This window comes from Theobroma cacao, chromosome 1 (assembly GCF_000208745.1).
Source record: "Theobroma cacao cultivar B97-61/B2 chromosome 1, Criollo_cocoa_genome_V2, whole genome shotgun sequence".
Taxonomy (NCBI): Eukaryota; Viridiplantae; Streptophyta; class Magnoliopsida; order Malvales; family Malvaceae; genus Theobroma; species Theobroma cacao.
In genome coordinates this window covers 14,530,285-14,549,255 of record NC_030850.1, presented here as the reverse complement: position 1 = coordinate 14,549,255, position 18,971 = coordinate 14,530,285, and the positions used below count along the sequence as shown (strand labels likewise).

Sequence of the window (18,971 nt, the reverse complement as noted above, 5' to 3'; positions counted from 1 at the left end):
GTTTTTCATGCTAAACATTACCATTTTCGGTTTCCACCACCACAATTCATTAAATTCTAACCAAATAACATAAGACATCACAAGATTCATCTTCAATATTGTCTTTATGAAATTCGACCAATGAAGAATCCATGAAGAATATGTGATTTTTCTTACTTGTTTTCCTTTCAAACATGATAAATCAACTATAAACACTAAAATAGCTCAAAATCTAATCAAATAAATCATCAAATCTTCTCTCTCCAAATTCGGTCAACCACTAATCCTTCATGATATCTTGTGATTCAACCATGAAAAATGCAAAATAATGCATAGGAAAGATAGATCACAAGCTAGAGTTAAGAAATTTCACCTTTGATGGCTTAATTACTTGAAATCTACCAATTTTCTCTTGAATTTTCACTCTAGGGTTTTTGTTCTTCTTTTCTTCCTTTGTTCTTCCTATGGCCGGCCATAAGAATGAATGTGGAAGAGTTCAAATTGGCTTTATAGAGGAAAATATTAAATGGACAAGAATTTACCATGTGTCACCATTCCATTAGTCCATGTGTCATACTTACCCATTAAGCAATCTCTCTCCACCATATAAATTTTCTCAATTATCCATGATAATATTGGGTAAAATCCATATGCTAGAAGAAGTGTTGCGTGGTGTAAAATTATAATTTTGCCCTTGGGGTGGGAAAATGACTATTTTGCCTTTATGCTCAGAAAAATGTCGAAATTAAAATTTTTCACTTCTCAAACTCAAATTATACTCCAAATGATCAATCTTAGTCAAAAATTTCATCCAACACTCACATCTTAACCTTGGGTAGCAAAATGACCATTTTGCTCCTAGGTCATGAAAATTCCAATTTGACTCCAAATCGGTCCTCTAACTCCAAATCACCATTTTAAGTCATTTTGGGGTTTTAAAATTCTCAATTTCTTCTTAAAATCATTATTTGGACTAGTTCGAGGCTTAATTCAACTTAATTGTACCATTTGGTATAATGTCGTCTTTTAACGATTTTCGAGGTACCCAAGTAAGCAAATATGCATTCTTATGTAAGAATGGCATAATAAACATATTGTAGAGTTGGGCTTGACACCTCCTATCTAGTTTTGGTATGGGAGGTGCAGGCATCCTTGGCACTGCGGCATTGGAGTCCTTGAGGTCGCGGTGTTGGCCCTTTCAAGCTGCCTTGTGTAGAACAGTAGCTATCTAGCTACTTCCAACATGATTTTTACCATGATCTGATAAGAACTGGGCAAAGTGACAAACATAAAAGTTGTAGCCCTTCCTCTTAGCTTTCCAAAGGTTCAAGAATCACATCGATTGGAGCTCTTTACCATGAGTTATATTTGAGATACCACAAAATGTTCAGTGAAAGTCTACACCTTGCCATCCTTGCATGGTTCATCATCCCTTAAGCTTTATACACTTGAGAACCTTCAAAAATAAAGAACTGAATTAGTGATGGAAAATTAGGACTTTTAACATGAAATTGAACTAATTTACTTGAATAAAAATAATTTAACATGCTTTGGACTTATTAACAAAAAAACATAAAAATTATCTAAAACTAACATAATAACACAAGGACTTAGCTAATTTCATGCCCAAAAATGTGCAAGATAACTCTATATAATAAAGATATCACACCCCTAAACTTAATATTTTGCTAGTCCTCAAGTAAAACTTAAAACAAAAGAAAATATCTTCAACACAAAGCATTTCACTAGAAGTAGGTTGCACTAAGTCCATGATCACCTTTAAATTCCTCATAAGTTATCTCATTTCCTCAACTGAAAGCAAGACATAAATATTATTCAAGTTCTCATTTCAGCTCAAAATGCAAGCTCATTCACGGATGAATTCCCATGTGTGTGTGAAGTTTCTTGCAATGAACATCATGCCATCTTGATAAATTTATGCTTATGAAAAATTCAAATTTGTCTAGAGTTTCGTATGTTTACTTTTCATCTCTTTCTCCACTAATGTATACTAACACTTAATCAAGGATCCTTACGACTTTATTCAACTTGTAATGTATGATTAGGGTCAAGGTAGGATATGGGATAATATGTGGCTCAAATCACCCTAAGCACATAGTCATTCTAGGACCTGTTTAGAGCTTTATTTTCCTTCACCAATTACACCCTTTTTCATCAATATTTTCTTTTGTTGAACACTTTACTTTTTTCTATTTTTTTCTTTTTCTTTTTCTCAATATCACACCCCCAAACTTTTTTTTATTAGGTAGTGAGATGAATACAATCACGCTTTTGAGCTTTGAATCACTTTTCATCTTTACTACCTTTTCACTCTCTAACTCAATACACTTTCTAAATTGACTTATGCATTTAGGAGTAAGTAATGCAAAAGATTAGAATTTTTTATGTAAGGGTCTAGGCTAATAATTAAGTGTTTAAATAAGGAAAAGGTTACATTAGGCTCAATGGGGTATTCTAAGGATAAATATATAGCAAGGTGGCTCGAAAGACTCAATCGATCCAAAGATAGCCTAAATGTACACAATAATTCAAAGCAAGAAATATAGTGCTCAAATTATCGAAAATCTCATCCTACAATGATGCTCAACATAAGAGTTCAACATATACTCCAATAATATTCACATTTACTAAGAGCAAAAAAAATACAACTAACTAATTTTTATCATTGGATAAGTGGATCATAGAAAGTGGGGCAACTAACTATAGTTCACAATTTTAAAATGTGAAGAAAATTAAATGGTGAACAACTTAATTAAACTTAAAGCCTAAAAAGAAGAAAACAAAGCTTAAAAACTAAAAAGTTCCCTCACCCCCAAAACTTAGAATTATCATTGTCCTCAATGTTAAAAAGCAAAGAAGAAAAGTCAAGGATACTCCCTTAAGTAGTGGAGATACTCTAATATTCCTCTTCATCCTCATTATATCCAAATTGTTGAAGGATCCATTAAGGTGACAAAAATTTAAATAAGAAAAAGAACAAAAACAAATTAATGGGAAAATCTGAACAAAAAATAACTTTAAATAAAAAGAATAAGAGATTCAAATACTTGAGTTGCTTCCAAAGAAATGCTTCTTTATAGTCACTAACTTGACTATGGCACCCCTTTTTACACTTCTTCATCCACAGAATAAGGCTTGAGGCTTAGTCCATTAACCATGAATGCTTTAGTATCCTTACTATCAATCTCTATTACACCACATGGATAAACCTTTACCACATTGAAATAACCCAACCATATTGCCTTGAGTTTCCATAGAAAAAGCTTCAGGCGTGAATTAGAGAGTAACACTTACTGTTTAACCTCAAAATCAAAACAACTAAGAGGTGATGGACGATGTTCCTCATGCGACTGCTTGGTTTTGATATTTGGGGGTGGTGACTTTAACTCAAAGGTTGGTGCTTACTCATTAGTAAGTGGAAAAATAAGCTTAGCCTTACCCTCATCAATTAAATCCACTCTATAACAACTATTTATAGAGGCAAGATGCTTAATTATATTGAAAATATTAAACTCGACTACATCTTCTCCAACTTTAAAAGTTATCTTATCATCCTTCACATCAATGATTGCGCCAGTAATAGCCAAGAATGGTCATTCCAAGATTAGAGGAATTTTCACATCTTCTTTCATCTCAAGCACAATGAAGTCCACCAGAATGTAGAGATACTCAACTTTAACCAACACATCCTTTATAATCCTAAAAAGGTACTTGATTAATCTGTCTACTAACTGCAAGGTAACTATAATAGGCTGAATCTCCTTGAATCCAAGTTTCCTGGTAATAGACATAAGTGTTATTGAAATATTAGCACCCAAATCACTTAAAGCTTTAGAACTTATAAAACTACCAATAGTGTAAGGAATAGAAAAACTCTCTGGATCTTTAAGCTTTAGTGGAAGCTTATTTTGGATTGTAACACTGCACTCTTCAATAAGTGAAATTGTTTCAAAGTTTTCTAGTTTCCTTTTCTCTGTCAATATGTCTTTTAGAAACTTCACATAAGAAAGCATTTGCTTTAAAGCTTTTGCAAAAGGTATGTTGATGTGAAATTTCTTAAACACCTTTAAAAAATTTTGAAATTGATTGTCCAACATTTGTTTCTAAAAACGTTGAGGAAATGGTGGAGGAGGTGGTGTTGCCTTAGCATTATTCACTTGAACTTGCTTGTTGGAATTGTCAACCATTGTCTTATTTTTCACTAACTTCTCTTGTTGCCCAGCTTGCTTACTACTACTTACCTTTTTTTTTGCTCCTAAGGGTGATTGCATTGCAATATTCCTTACCTTCCCTCCTAGAATTAGCTTCCATGTCACTAAGTAAGGTCCCTTTAGGCCTATTGTTGATTGTGCTAGGAAGTTGTCCAATTTAAGTGTCAAGATTTCTAAGTGAAGATGCTTGACTATGAATGAGAGCATCTATCTTAGCCATATATTGCATGAGCAATTCTTCCATAGATGACTTCTGTTCTTGCATTGGATGTCTAGCTTGTTATGAAAATTCTAGTGAAAAATTATGTCTCCAAGCTGATGAAGACCTCTTATTGTTGTTCTAAGAGAATTTTAGGTGATTCCTCCATCGTAGATTGTATATGTTGGAGTATGGATTATTGTGTTGCATGTTGCCCATAAATTGAACCGATTCTGTACTACTTGGACGCTAATCACTCACATGCCTATTTCCACAATAAGCTTAAGAAATAAATAGACTATGAACTGAATGAACACCAAAAGAATCAAATTTCTTAGTAAAGGCAGCTACTTGTGTTGTTAATGCAGTGATAACATCTACCTCGTGAACTCTAACTACCCTTTTATGTATTAATCTCTCATATGACCACTAATAGTTGTTCACTATCATTTCCTCCAATAGGTCATACGCTTCATCAATGGATTTTGCCATAAGAGCTCTGCCAACAATGGCATCAATAGTTGTCTGAACTTGACCACTCAACCCATTATAGAATGTTTGAACTTTGAGCCACTTTGGAATACCATGATGAGGGCAACACCTAAGTAAGTCCTTGTATCTCTCCCAAGCCTCGTACAACGTCTCCGAATCAAGCTATGTGAATGATGTAATATCATTTCTCATTTTTTTTTATCTTGGCTGAGGGGAAAAACTTGGCTAAAAACTTCTGAGCAAGGTCATCCCAAGTCGTAGTGGAGCCCGTAGGAAGTGAATTTAACCATATCTTCACTTTGTCTCACAATGAGAAAAGGAAAAGTTTTAGTCTGATGAAATCATTGGTCACTCTATTATGCTTAAAAGTATCGCAAATCTCTAGAAAATTAAAAATAGGCATTTGGATTGTCATTTGATAAACCCCTAAATAAGATTGAAGTATAGATCATTTGGATGATGGCCGACTTGATCTCAAAATTGTTTGCTTGAATAATCAGCCTTCTGATGCTTGAATGAAGCCCTTGTACTGACAGAACAACATAATCTTTTAACAATCAATTTTCTTCCATTACTCATTCTTAGACATGATGTTTTCTTTGTTGTTCGGCCATTGTATCAATATGAGTAGAATTGTCAAACCCTTCTTTGTAAAATAATTATAATGTCATTCACATGTTCGATAGAATGTTTGTATATTTAGGAAGTTCAAGAAATCGTTAAAAGATGATATTGTCCCTAATGGTACTATTGAGTCGATTAAACCTCGAACTAGTTCAAATAGGAATTTTAAGGTGAAATTAAGAGTTTCACAGTTCAGGGATGACTCAAAATGGTAATTCGGAGTTCGATGATCAATTCGGAGTCAAATCGAAATTTTCACTATCTAGGGGCAAAATCGTAATTTTTCCACCCACGGACAAATTTTGAGATTTTGAGAGAATTTAGATCACATTTGACAAATTGGAGAATGGTATGAGTATAAGGGATGAAAAATATGTCTATGGGCAATTTTTCAGTTTTTGGGGTAAAAATGTAATTTTTCACTTTACGGGGGTAAAAGTGTAATTTTTAAAAATTTACTCCACCAAAACTTTGGAAAAGTCTAGAAATTTCATGGAAGACATGGATAAGTGAAGAGGATTGAGTGGTAGAAAAAGAAAGTCAAAAAGATGGCTAGAAAAAAATAAAATAATAAAATATTCAAAAGGTAAATAAAATAATAATATTTTATTAAGCCTATTAAAAGGCTTGAAAATTCCAGAATTCTTCATTGGGAGGGTCAGCCAAAACCAGCAGGAGAGAGAGAGAAATAAGAACAAACCCTAGAGTGAGAAAATTCAAAGAAAAAGTGTGATTTTTCAAGGAATCAAGTGTTTAAAGGTATGATTTTTCAAGCTTAGCTTAAGATTTATCATTTTCATGCATTTCTCCTTATTTTTCATGGTTAAATTATGTGTTTTGATGATGGATTCAAATCTGATCATATGGGTTTAGAGAGAGAAAGTTGTTAGATTAATTTGATTTTGAACTATGTTAGTGTTTAGTGTTAGTTTAGCATGTTTATGAGTAAAACAACAAGAAAAATATTCATTTTCTCCATGAATTTCTCTAGGCCGAATCTAGCCAATGGTGTGTGAGGATGAGGTTGACTTTATTTTAAGAGAATTAGATGGAAAAATGATGAATTATGAGGTTGGAAATTAAATGGGAATTTTTGGTGCAAAAAAATTGAAATTTTTACCCATTAGGGGTAAAAGCGTAATTTGTGATCCGAACTGATAAATTGGACCACATTCACAGTCATTGAGGTATTGTGGATATAATTGGATAATTGAAATTGAAATGGATGGAATTGGAGTTGAATTGGAGATTTTAGAAATTTACACCGTGTATAGGCGAGTTAGGTCGGACACTGTGATTAAGCGATTGTCCAAACATTTCACACCCTATCTAGTGCATACGCATGGATAAGAGCCTGAAATAATATATATTGATTTGACACAAATTATTGAATTTTTTGTGTCATGTATTGTGGATAGGTGGTGAGCTATCTGATACGGGTAAAAGACTACACCCGAGGACCGAGAATAGGAGTATATCTACTCCTAGTACAGTGAGTAAACTTACTATCGTCTTAATTATCTAGAGTAGATTTATTTAATTGTGTGATTTTATGGAAAAATGGTTTAATTGGAAAATTATTGTGTTTTATGGGAAAATGAGATTTTATAAAATAATTTTATAAAATTTTTGAAAATTTAATAATGATTTCAAAAATAGAGTAATTGGAGACCTATACTATGATTGTGTTGTTTATCCATGATTTTACATTAAATGGCTTATGATAAATGTGGGTATGACTGGTTATTTTTATGATTTAAAGAATATGTGAACTGCTTTGATTTGCCTTGAATGTGTTAAGTGAGCCATGTCATACTATTGTGATTTTATTGGTTGGTGGATTATAAAGTGGGCACTGCAGTGACGGGGGTTCCGTGGGCCAGCCTAATTAGAGGGGCACGGTTCCCAATTATTGAGCTTACCTCGATTGGAGAGGCGCGTAGGATAACTCTCGAGGTAGGATTTGAGTACACTTCATGCTAGCCACCACAGGAAATTGGGACTCAGCCAACTCCAAGGAACGACTGTGTTGTCAGAGGTGAAATGTGTTTGTGTGTGTGAAAATAAACAGCCTTGGCGATCTCGATAGGATGCCTTCGCGGGGTATCCCCGAGAATGGATTTTTGGCAAGGGTTAAGTTTTTGAAAAGTGCATAAACCATGTTGAGTAATTGGATGAAATCCAATTATTTATATGGGTTGGGATGAATTATTTTAATTGTCTCCTATTACTCGGCTTTAGATTATTTTGATTATGTCTGTCTACTCACTGGGATTTTATAATCTCACCCCTTCTTCCTATATATTTTTCAGGCTCAGAATAGGTAATAGACTGTCAATTGCATCGAGAAGTAAATTTCGGAGTTGCATCCTAGAAAGCAAGGTTATACACTTAAACCTTCTCAGTTATTTAGGGCCCACGTGTCATTGTAATTTAAATTTTATACTCCAATTTTCTATATTACAGTATGTATAAATTTATTTTGTTTTTATGTGTAAAAAATTAATTTTTGATGTTTCGAAAATATATATATATATATATATATATTGTTTTACATTAAAATAGATTATTTTAATTAATATTTTTATTTTATTTTATTATTCAAAAAAAAGAAAAGAAAAAAAGAGAGAGAAATGGAAAAACTGGTACGAAAGCCTTGCGAGGTCTCGAAGGGCATTCGGAGGAAGAATGTTTGTCGAGGCTTCGCGGCGGTTGTCACGGGCTCGATGGGAGTTTCGGGTCGTGACAAGAATTTTGCAGATTTTCCTTACGACATCTTCTAAATGTCCTCTCAATCTTTGGATCACAAGAAATAATCTCTAAGCTTCTTCTCATACATTTACCAAAAACACTTGAAAAATAATAAAAGAAAAACTTTAATTAAGACTAATTTGTTAGATATTAACATTAGCAAAAATAAAGAATGCAATTCACCAGCAACAGCACCAAAAACTTGTTGCCTATTTAGTACACGTAAGTATACGTATCGAAAAAGTAATATAGAAGTAAGTCGAGTACCATATCCCATAGGGATTACTCCTAAATTCTAGCCAAATCCTAAAATTATTCCAAATTAATCTTATCCAAGTGAACAAAATTTTTAGAAATTAATTAATAACAAAGTTAAATTAAATATACTAAGCTAAGGAATGGATGACAAAATTTGGTAAAAAAATATTTGATTAAATGCCTAGGACTGTGGAATCCCTTAACATTTTAGTTAAAACTAATCTCTCTCATTTTATTTAAATCATTGGGTTGAATTGTTAGCCTAGAAACCACAAATAACTACAAGTCTTTGTCAAGGTGCTTGTAGAAATACCTACTCTAATTAATCACAATATGTCTATATGAATTAATTAAAGGAAGGTTCATAACATTTATGTTCTATTTTTTACTACACATGGAAACTTAGTTATATTTCTATACTTAATGCTAATCAATTAACCTAATCTCTAGGCTATATGAACACAAGTTATTCAAACCCGTAGTTTATTCTAAATTCCCTTTGTCAAGTTGCATTTAGAAATCCATATCAATCCATCATGTTGATTAAGCAAATGGAAGCAATAATCATTGATTTGAAATAAGCAATTTCATGCCCAATAATATGAAGCAAACGAAAGATAAGATCCAAGTTACATGCTAAGATCAACCATAATCCTAGAAAAAACTATTTAGCTCATAATTTCTATAGCAAACAACATTTTTTTAAGAAAATAATTCATATCTATAGCAAAAGAAAGAGAGAGAAAACAAAACTAAAGTGACAAACAATTCTCTATCAATTTTGATCTTTAACCTTCTTGTTTTTTTCTCGTTTTTCCCTATGTAGAGTGTTCTCCTTTTTCTCTGAAAAAAGTGTCACTCTCCTCCTCTTTTTCTCTATTGAAAAGTCCTATTTATATTCCTTTCAAAAGCCCTAAAAACAAAAGTCCAATCATATGTAGAATCCAAAAAATCTTGTGCCCGTGTAAGCTCCGCGTGTGGCCATGAAGTAGAGATGTGATGCCCTCCTATTTGGTTTTTGTATGGGAGGTGCAAGCATCCTTGAAGTCCTTGAGGCCACGGCATTGGCCCCTTCAAGATGCCTTATGCAGAACAATAGCAGTCCAACTATTTCCTATATGATTTTTACCATGATCTGACTAGAATTAGGCAAAATGATAACTATAAAAGTTGTAGCCCTTTTCACTTCGCTTTCCAGTAGCTTAAGAATTATATCAATTGGATTTCTATAGCACAAGCTATGCTTGAGATACCACAGTATATTTAGTGAAAATTTGCACCTAGCAATCCTTGCATGGTTCATCATCCATTAAACTTTATACACTTAAGAACCTTCAAAAATAAAGAACTAAATCAATGATGGCAAACTAGGACTTTTAACATGAAATTGAACTAATTTACTTAAATTAAAAGAATTCAACATGTTATGGATTTATTAAAGAAAAACATCAAAACTACTTAAAACCAACTTAATAACACAATGACTCTATATAATAAAGTTATATATAATAGAGTTACCAAGTTCCATCCACCTTTATTTTCTTTTTGAAAATCCATTTACAACCTATTGGTTTGGAATTTAGTAGAAGATCAACCAAAATCCAAATGTTGGTTCTCATTGTTGAGTCCATCTCATCATTGATTACTTCTTTCCGAAATGCCAAATCTTGATACTTCATTGCCTTGTCATATGTAATAGCATCCAATTCCAAAAAACAATAAGAATTTTATAGTTTGGATTTTCACTTGTCCCTTCCACAAGGAACATATAGAAATTTGGACAAAGTCATTGGCCTTTCTAACCTTTTTACTTTTCCTTACTTTTGGACAAGATTCATCATTATTTTTATTTTCTTTTCGAATGGAATACCATTTGATTGAATTGGTTGTAATGATTGTAGTTCTCTTGAAATAGATTTGAATATATTTTAATCAAAAATTGCATCTCTTGATTCAAAAACACTGTTGATCAAATTTGAATCATTTGGTTCAATTACTATGAACCTATATACTTTACTATATTGCACAATATCCTATGAATATGCATTCTATTTCTCTTTCCTTTTGGCTCTAGAACTTTAACTACTACTCTACATCCCTAAACTTTCAAATAACTAAGGTTTGGTTTTATTTTTGTCCACTACTTATCTTAGTTTCATTTTTAGGAACTCTATTTAATATATAATAAGCTATTAATAAAGCTTTAACCAAAAAACATTGTCCAAGACCTAAATATGATAACATTGCATTTATCATTTCAGTCAAGACCCTATTTTTCTTTTCTAACACACCATTATGTTATGGTGTGTAAGCTATTGAAATTTCATGGACTATCTCAATGGAAGTAAAATAGCTTAGATTATAGTATTATCTACCTCTATATGATCTTTAAACACTTGATAAAAGATTCACAATGTAATTCAACTTTTGATTTGTAAATCTTAAATTTATCAAGCACTTCATCTTTAAATGCAATAAATATACATAATAATATTTAGAGAATGTGACAAAATATTTCTTTCTGACCAATGTTGGATTACTATACATATCACAAACATCACTATGTATTAGTTCAAGTAATTTTGTATTTCTTTTAACCTCAGCGAAAGGATTTCTTGTTATTTTTGTTAGCATGCATGTATTGCATTTATCAATCTTTTGATTAAATTTTGAAATTAAGTTTAACTTATACATATCATCCAATCTTCTATAATTTAAATGGCTTAATCTATAATGCAATAAATAAGAAGATTCAACCATATAAACAAAAACAATAGTCTTATTACTACACTTGATCTTAGCCAAAAGGCCGAGAAAGGTATTAAAAAAAACAATAGTCTTATTATTATTAATTATTTCCCTCACACATGTAACATTTTCCAACAAATATTGCTCCATTGGATAAAATAAATTTGTCTACCTCGAATACAAGCTTGAAACCAAACTTATTCAATAAACTTTCAGAAACTAAATTTTTCCTAACTTTTGGAATATAATATACATCTTTCAAAGTTAAAGTTTTTCAAAAATGAACTCAAGTTCAATATTATGACTTACAAATCTTATTCAAAAGTTAAAGGTTTTGGCCTGTTTTACAGTTGCTGCAACATTTGTATTTCAAAAAAAAAAAAAACCTAACAATGTGCTACACGTATGGTCCAATATTAATGGTCATGAATATCAAACACCCTATTGAAGTTGAAGTTTCATAGAATCTAACTCCAAAATTATAATCAATGATTTATTAACACCTACTATGGACGTTCCTTTTGTTTTATTCATTTTTTTATAGATATTCAAAATTATATTTTTTATGAACATTTAATACTCTATTTTTTTGTATTCTAAATTTATTTTTTCATATATTTTTAAATTTTTGGTATTAAAAAGCATAAATATCATTCCATATTAAAAATTTTAATATGAAATACATTAAAATCAATGTTGCATCCGAACATTTGGCTCATTGGTTGGTATATTATCTTCAGCTTAAAGAGTAAGATTCGAATCACTTTTACTCAATTAAATTTAAAATGATTATAAAATCAAAAAATAAACTTGTTTTTCTCTGTACTTGCCCTCATTTTTCATGACTTAGATGTGTTTTATATTTTGTTTATATATATATATATATATAGTAATAAAATAAAAAAAAGAATAATATGGTTACTATAAAGCAAGTTTAGATATTTATCATAATCTAACGACCGGGGTCACAATTGAGCAGTCATGGCTGAAATTAAAGCAGCTTGAAAGTAATTGACATGACACAATATTTTTTTAGATGTGTTTTATATCTTGTTTNTTTTATTTGTTTATATATATATATATATATATATACACTAAAAATAAAAAAAAAAGAATAATATTGGTTACTATAAAGCAAGTTTAGATATTTATCATAATCTAACGACCGGGGTCACAATTGAGCAGTCATGGCTGAAATTAAAGCAGCTTGAAAGTAATTGACATGACACAATATTTTTTTAGATGTGTTTTATATCTTGTTTATATATATATATATATAAACAAAAAATAAAAGAAGAATAACATTGATTACTAAAAAGCAAGTTTAAATAATTATCATAATCCAACGATCGGGTCACAATTGAACATTCATGGCTGAAATGAAAGTAGCTTGAAAGCAATTGAAATGAAACAAATATTTTTTAAAAGAAAATAAAAACAATATATTTAGGTGAAAATAATACATGGGAAAAAAATTCTCATAATCAAGGACAGAGGGAGAGGGGTGGCGATTGTCACCCCTAATTTTTAATTAATTTTTATATTACATATAGAAAATTAGATAGATATAGTTTTACCATCCATAATCAAATTAAATAAATTGTTTTAGAGTAATGGTAAGTCATTAATTTATTGTTTAAAAGCTTGGTTCGACCTTTCTTAAATTCATTTATTTTGTGAATCAATCAAATAAATTTTGCTTTTTCAAATAAATAATTATACTAACCTTTACGTTGCATAAATAATCTAAATAACTATACTAAACATTTAAACTCTCCAAACTAAATAATTATACTAAACCCTTTAACTCGCATAAATTTGAAATCCTTGACATTTAGTCTAAATCTTTTAACTTATTAAAATTCTTAACATCTAGTACAAATTGAAATCCCTGACGTTTAACCTTTTGAACTCTATTTTTTTAAAGCAACTACATAGTATGCATTTTCAATCATGAAAATATTGAAATCCCTAACATTTAGGAAAATTTTGAAATCCCTTACATTTAGCCTAAATAGCTATACTAAACCCTTTAATTTATTGAAATCCTTAACATTTAGCACAAATTTGAATTCCCTAACATTTAGCATTTTAAACTCTCTTTTTTCGATGGAAACTATATAACATGCATTTTCAATTATGAAAATAATGAAATCCTTAACATTTAGCCTAAATAACTATTCTAAACTTTTTGACTCAAACAAATTTGAAATCCCTAACATTTAGCACAAATTTGAAATCCCTAACATTTTACATTTTGAAATCTCTTTTTAATCTAAATAGCTATACTAAACCATTTCATCTGTCCAAACTAAACAACTATAAAACCTTTTAACTCGCATAAATTTGAAATCCATAACATTTAATCTAAATAGCTATACTAAATCCTTAAACTTATTGAAATCCCTAACATTTAGCACAAATTTAAAATCCTTAACATTTATGTAACACCCTTGATTTTTGGTACGAACTATGTAAGGTAAACCAAGCCAATTGATGAACTAAATTGAACTTTTGGCGTATATATTTATGAATTCAAGAAATGCTTATGTCCATAGAGAGATGGTCAAGGAATATATGAGTATGTAAAAGCTAAAATAATGTTGTGCATATGCTTGGCACATGAATGATATAGTGCATATGTTTGGCACTAAATTGAATATGATATGTATGTAAATTATGTCATGATAATTGATATGCTATGCAATATAAGGCACGAATGAGAAATTGGTGTGTATGATGAACTTATGTGTTAATCCAAGTGAAATATGAATGATTGGAGATTGTAGGGAAGATTTGCAATGAGTTTGGGCCTAAAAAAAACCAATTTTTATGAATTTGAACCTCAAGAGTCAATCTTAGTGCTTAGAGGATTGATCTTGTGAAGCATAAATTTAAAGGTAAATAATCTATGAAGAAAAATTTAGGGGTAAATAATAACACTAGCTTAGGATCAAGTACAAAACCCTTGTAGTTGATCTTAGGGCAGGCAATAGGATTTGGAGTAAACAATCTGGTCTAGGATCGAGTACCAAGCTCCCATAGTCGATCTTGAGGTGCCAACTCAACAAGAATCGGGCTCAAAAGCCCCAAAACCGAATCTTTTTCATTTTCTTTCATTTTTCTTCATTCCTCCACCATTTTCTCTCAAATTTTACACCCTTCAAACCCATTCAAATCCAATAATCAATCTTGGATACTAAGTGATAGAGATAAGTGATTTCATCTCCAAAAATTAGTTATGTCATTTTTATTTTTTCTCTTTAAAGCTCAAAACCCTAACTTCTAAATTGATTTTTGAAGCACTTGGAGTTAATGGGAGTAAATGTGAAGCTTGGAAAACATCTCTAAAGATGAGAGTAAGCATTATTATTGATTGATTCTTAGTTTAAACAGGTACTAACTCAAATTCAATCTTGGTCTAACTTTAAAGAGAAATTGACCCCCTTAAGTTGACTAGATATTTAAGGTGAACGATAACATAATCCAACTCTTAAGGTATGGGTTTAGCTCATTGTTAAAGGATTTGAGCTTATGTGTTGGATTGTTAAAGATTTGATTATTTTCAGAAAAGCTGGCATTTTTCGAAATTCGAGATTTAATGGGTTGGTAATGTTTTGATATGCTTAAAAGACAATTGGAGGTTAAAGATTTAAGCTCGACTAAGGAGCACCTCTAGAGTGTTGAGGTGAGTGGGAAACTTTTATGCATAGGAGCATAATGATTATGATGCATATATGTTTCAATGATGATAATGCATAATGTATGCTATGTATGAGCTATAAGCATGTCTAGAGGTAGAATTCCTAGACTAGAAAATATGTGAGAATGATGTGATATGCTTAGAAAGATTATGCCTAGGCTAATGATGTTGAAGTAAATATGAGTTAATGAAATGGAAACAATGACACTATGTTAAGTGTCTCTATGGTCGATACGTCTAGAAACATTATGTCTATATTAGTGAACGTTTTGAGAATTATGTGAATTGCCTAAAAGGATTGTCTTAGGCTAAATAACTAACATGCCGATGATTATGTTCTTGAGATGAGAAATAAGGCATGATTACGAATGATTGAATATGTCAAGATGACTAATATGATGAACTATAATTGTGTTGAGGAATATGTTCTGTTTGTAGATAATTCCAGACGATGATATGATGTGAGGTATGTATGTTCCATCCGTAGATGATTCCAGACAATGATATGATGTGGATTATGCATGTTCCATCTATAGATGATTCCAGACGATGATATGATGTGGATTATATATGATCCGTCCGAAGATGATTCCGGACGATGATATGATGTGAGGTATGTATGTTCCATCCATGGATGATTCAAGATGATGATATGATGTGAGGTATGTATGTTCGTTCGTGGAAGAATTTTGGGCAATGGATATTATGAGGTTGAGTGTGTCCATGTCCCTATGACTATGCATGTTCTGTAGGCAGAGATGGTGGTTTTGTCCCACCTATGATTCCCGCCTATCGTGCAATAATGATTATGTGTGTGCCTTAGGGATAGTAGTAAATAGGGGCAGTGATTGAAAATTTCGCTTTTGATTCTCGCCTGTTGTGTACGATGCCATCCATGGAAAGATTACTCCAAATGATGATTGTGATGCCACCTATGAAGAATACACCGGGTGATGTCGTCTATTGGGATATTGCCTCAAACGAGGACTGTGATGCCATTCGTGGAGAGATTGCTCCGAACAATGACTTTGATATTTCGCCAGTTGCTTTGGCACTAGGCGTGATTTGTTTTTTCGCCAGTTAGCCATCGTGCGGGATTTGCTGATGTCCAAGGAAGGATCACTCTATGATATGATATGATGACTACGTAGTGGCATACCTTAGGTTTTGAAATGTGAAATATGTTATATGGTGTCATGATATGATGATTAATGCAAAGGCTTGATGTAAGAGCCATATGTAATTGATTTATGATTATGATATATACTGCATGTTTGAGGAGCTATGATTTAGCATTGAGGTGATCGCTTTAAGGTATGTATGCAAAGCCATATATGTAAACGGTGATATGGTAGGTCGATTCATACGATAGATTAAACTGATAAGAGGCTATGTTGATAATGATATTGATCGAGTAAGGTGACGATGATTATACCACCTTAGTACATTGATAGGTGTATGCATGCAGCGTAGTATGGCTGTCATGATTATGACTAACCATGATTGACAGGTGATGTCTAACTTGCCCCCATTATGTATTTGCATGAGATATATGATATGCATGCATTATTAGAGGATATGTGTAGCAACTATCCCTACACATTTACAACTATCTTATGCTTCCACTTACTAAGTACTAGTGTGACTCACCCATTTCAATTGTATTGTGCAAATAAAGAGACAGGAATGCTTGGTGGCTAGCGTTGTCTTTTAGACAATCACATGATTTTGACAACTAGTAGTTTTCCCACTGATGAACACTTCGCTGCATCACAGTCTGAGTCATGGTTTATGTACGCTTCCGCAATGTCAAATAAAGTATGTCAAAAAGGAAATATGACGACACAAAATTGCCTTATGTTATGTAATGGATGTTTAATGACTTAGTGAATTAACCAATATATAGCTATGTATATGTTAGGGGTGTGCAAACGGTTAGTTTGATTAGTTCAGTTTTGGATATCCAATAACCAAACTAACCGAACTCCTTTTTAAAAATAACCAAAACCGAACCGAACTATATAACTAACCGAATTAACTAAAATCGAACTAATTCGATTAGTTCAGTTTGGTTTCCAAAAATCGAACTTAACAAATTTTTTATTTTTTGTTTGTATATATTTATTTATGCTATATTTTTTAAAATAAATTACTATTAAAAAATATTAAAAATGACCCTAAAAAATCAAATTAAATAAAATGAATACTCTTATAATTTATATGATATAAACAACAATAAATATTTTAGGTTTAGGATTTTTTTCATGTAAAATCTCCATAATACCCTTATTTAGGTTCTATTAGTTTGGTTAGTTCGGTTAGAAATTTTTCTAACCGAAACCGAATCAAAATAATTTACTAACCAAACTACCATAACCGAACTAATCGAATCGAAAAAATCAAACTCATTTATATTCGGTCGATTGTTCGGTTTGGTTTATATTTACTCACCCCTAGTATATGTTATGTTTAAGTCTTGAACGTTATTACAAGCTGAAGGGCTAATGCTGGATACTAAAGGATTTAAGTTTAATGAAATGATGTTGGCTATGATGCCTAATATTACATGTGTTTATCAGGACTTAACTATGAAGGCTTCCTCGAGTCTCACGGGCTTGCTTGCCAAGCTTGTGCATGCCTGTCACAGAGCATTGAATTTGGGTCATGACAATTTAGCATTTTGAACTCTCTTTTCTCGATAGCAACTACATAATGTTCATTTTCAATCATGAAAATATTGAAATCCCTACCATTTAGCACAAATTTGAAATCCCTAACATTTGAACTAAATAAATGTACCAAACCCTTTAACTTATTGTTAACATTTAGCACAAATTTGAAATCCTTAACATTTAGCCTAATAACTATACTAAACCTTTTAACTTGCACAAATTTGAAATCTTTAACATTTAGCACAAATTTGAAATCCCTAACATTTAGCATTTTGAAGTCTCTTTTTTTTATGGCAACTACATAGCATGCACTTTCAGTCATGAAAATATTGAAATCCCTAACATTTAGTCTAAATAACTATACTAAATTTTTTAATTCATACAAATTTGAAATCCCTAACATTTAGTTTTTTGAAATTTTTTTTTTTTGATAGCAACTACATGCATTTTCAACCATGAAAACTGTAAAGACGAGGTTGGATAATAAGATAGAAGATGATTTTCTTGGTAGTACACTTACACTTTACATTGAGAAAAAGATTACCAAAATCATTGGCACGAATTTAGTCATTCATGAATTTGAAAGCATAAAATCACGTTGAGCATCACCTAATGTGAAAACTAATGTTAATTTTTTTTCTGCTTTATGTCTATTTATATTGGTGAATTTAAAAACTTATTTTTAAATTGTTAATAAAATTTTATATTATAATTTTATTTTATTTCAAAAATTATTAATATTTTATTTCGAATAGAATGATTCATGAATTACCATTTAACCATCTTTCATACAATGTCACGACCCTGTACTCCCTTCGAGCTCGTGACAACCGTCGCGATATCTCGATAGACCATTCATTACTCGGAATGTCAACCGAAACCTCGCAAGGCTCTTGCATCAATTTTACTTCTCCCCTGTGAGCAACAGTTACTAAATAACATGTTTTAAGGGAATATAAACTTTTTTTAAATCAAAAACAAACAAAAATAATTTCTGCCACATAAGGGTATTTTGGTCATTTTACCTAAAATTTTTGAACCTTGATAAAAATATGATATACCAATAATAAACATCCATTTCATGTTTAAAAATAAGTTTAGATGTCTAAAACATTTATTTAAAGTGAAATTATAGCTATTCAAATTAAATAAAATATTAAATAAAATATTTTATTTTCTTATTAAACAATATTTATAGAACTCTGCGTAAAATAATTTTTGTAGCGTAAAAGCAAAATAAAATCATACATACAGTGGCACAGATAACCAGATTATGTAATTTAATTTACAATGACTCGTGGGCCCCCGAATGA

The 18,971-nt window shown here is 31.3% G+C and overlaps 1 long non-coding RNA gene across 2 annotated transcripts; it reads left to right on the top strand.

Annotated features, from left to right (window-relative positions):
• On the top strand, positions 6,244 to 7,876 carry LOC108662290. Of its 2 annotated transcripts, none has more exons than XR_001928155.1 (3): positions 6,244 to 6,285; positions 6,945 to 7,018; positions 7,839 to 7,876. It is a non-coding gene; the product is annotated as an uncharacterized LOC108662290 (long non-coding RNA). The 2 variants fall into 2 exon arrangements; XR_001928160.1 differs by lacking the exon at positions 7,839 to 7,876 and adding an exon at positions 7,376 to 7,411.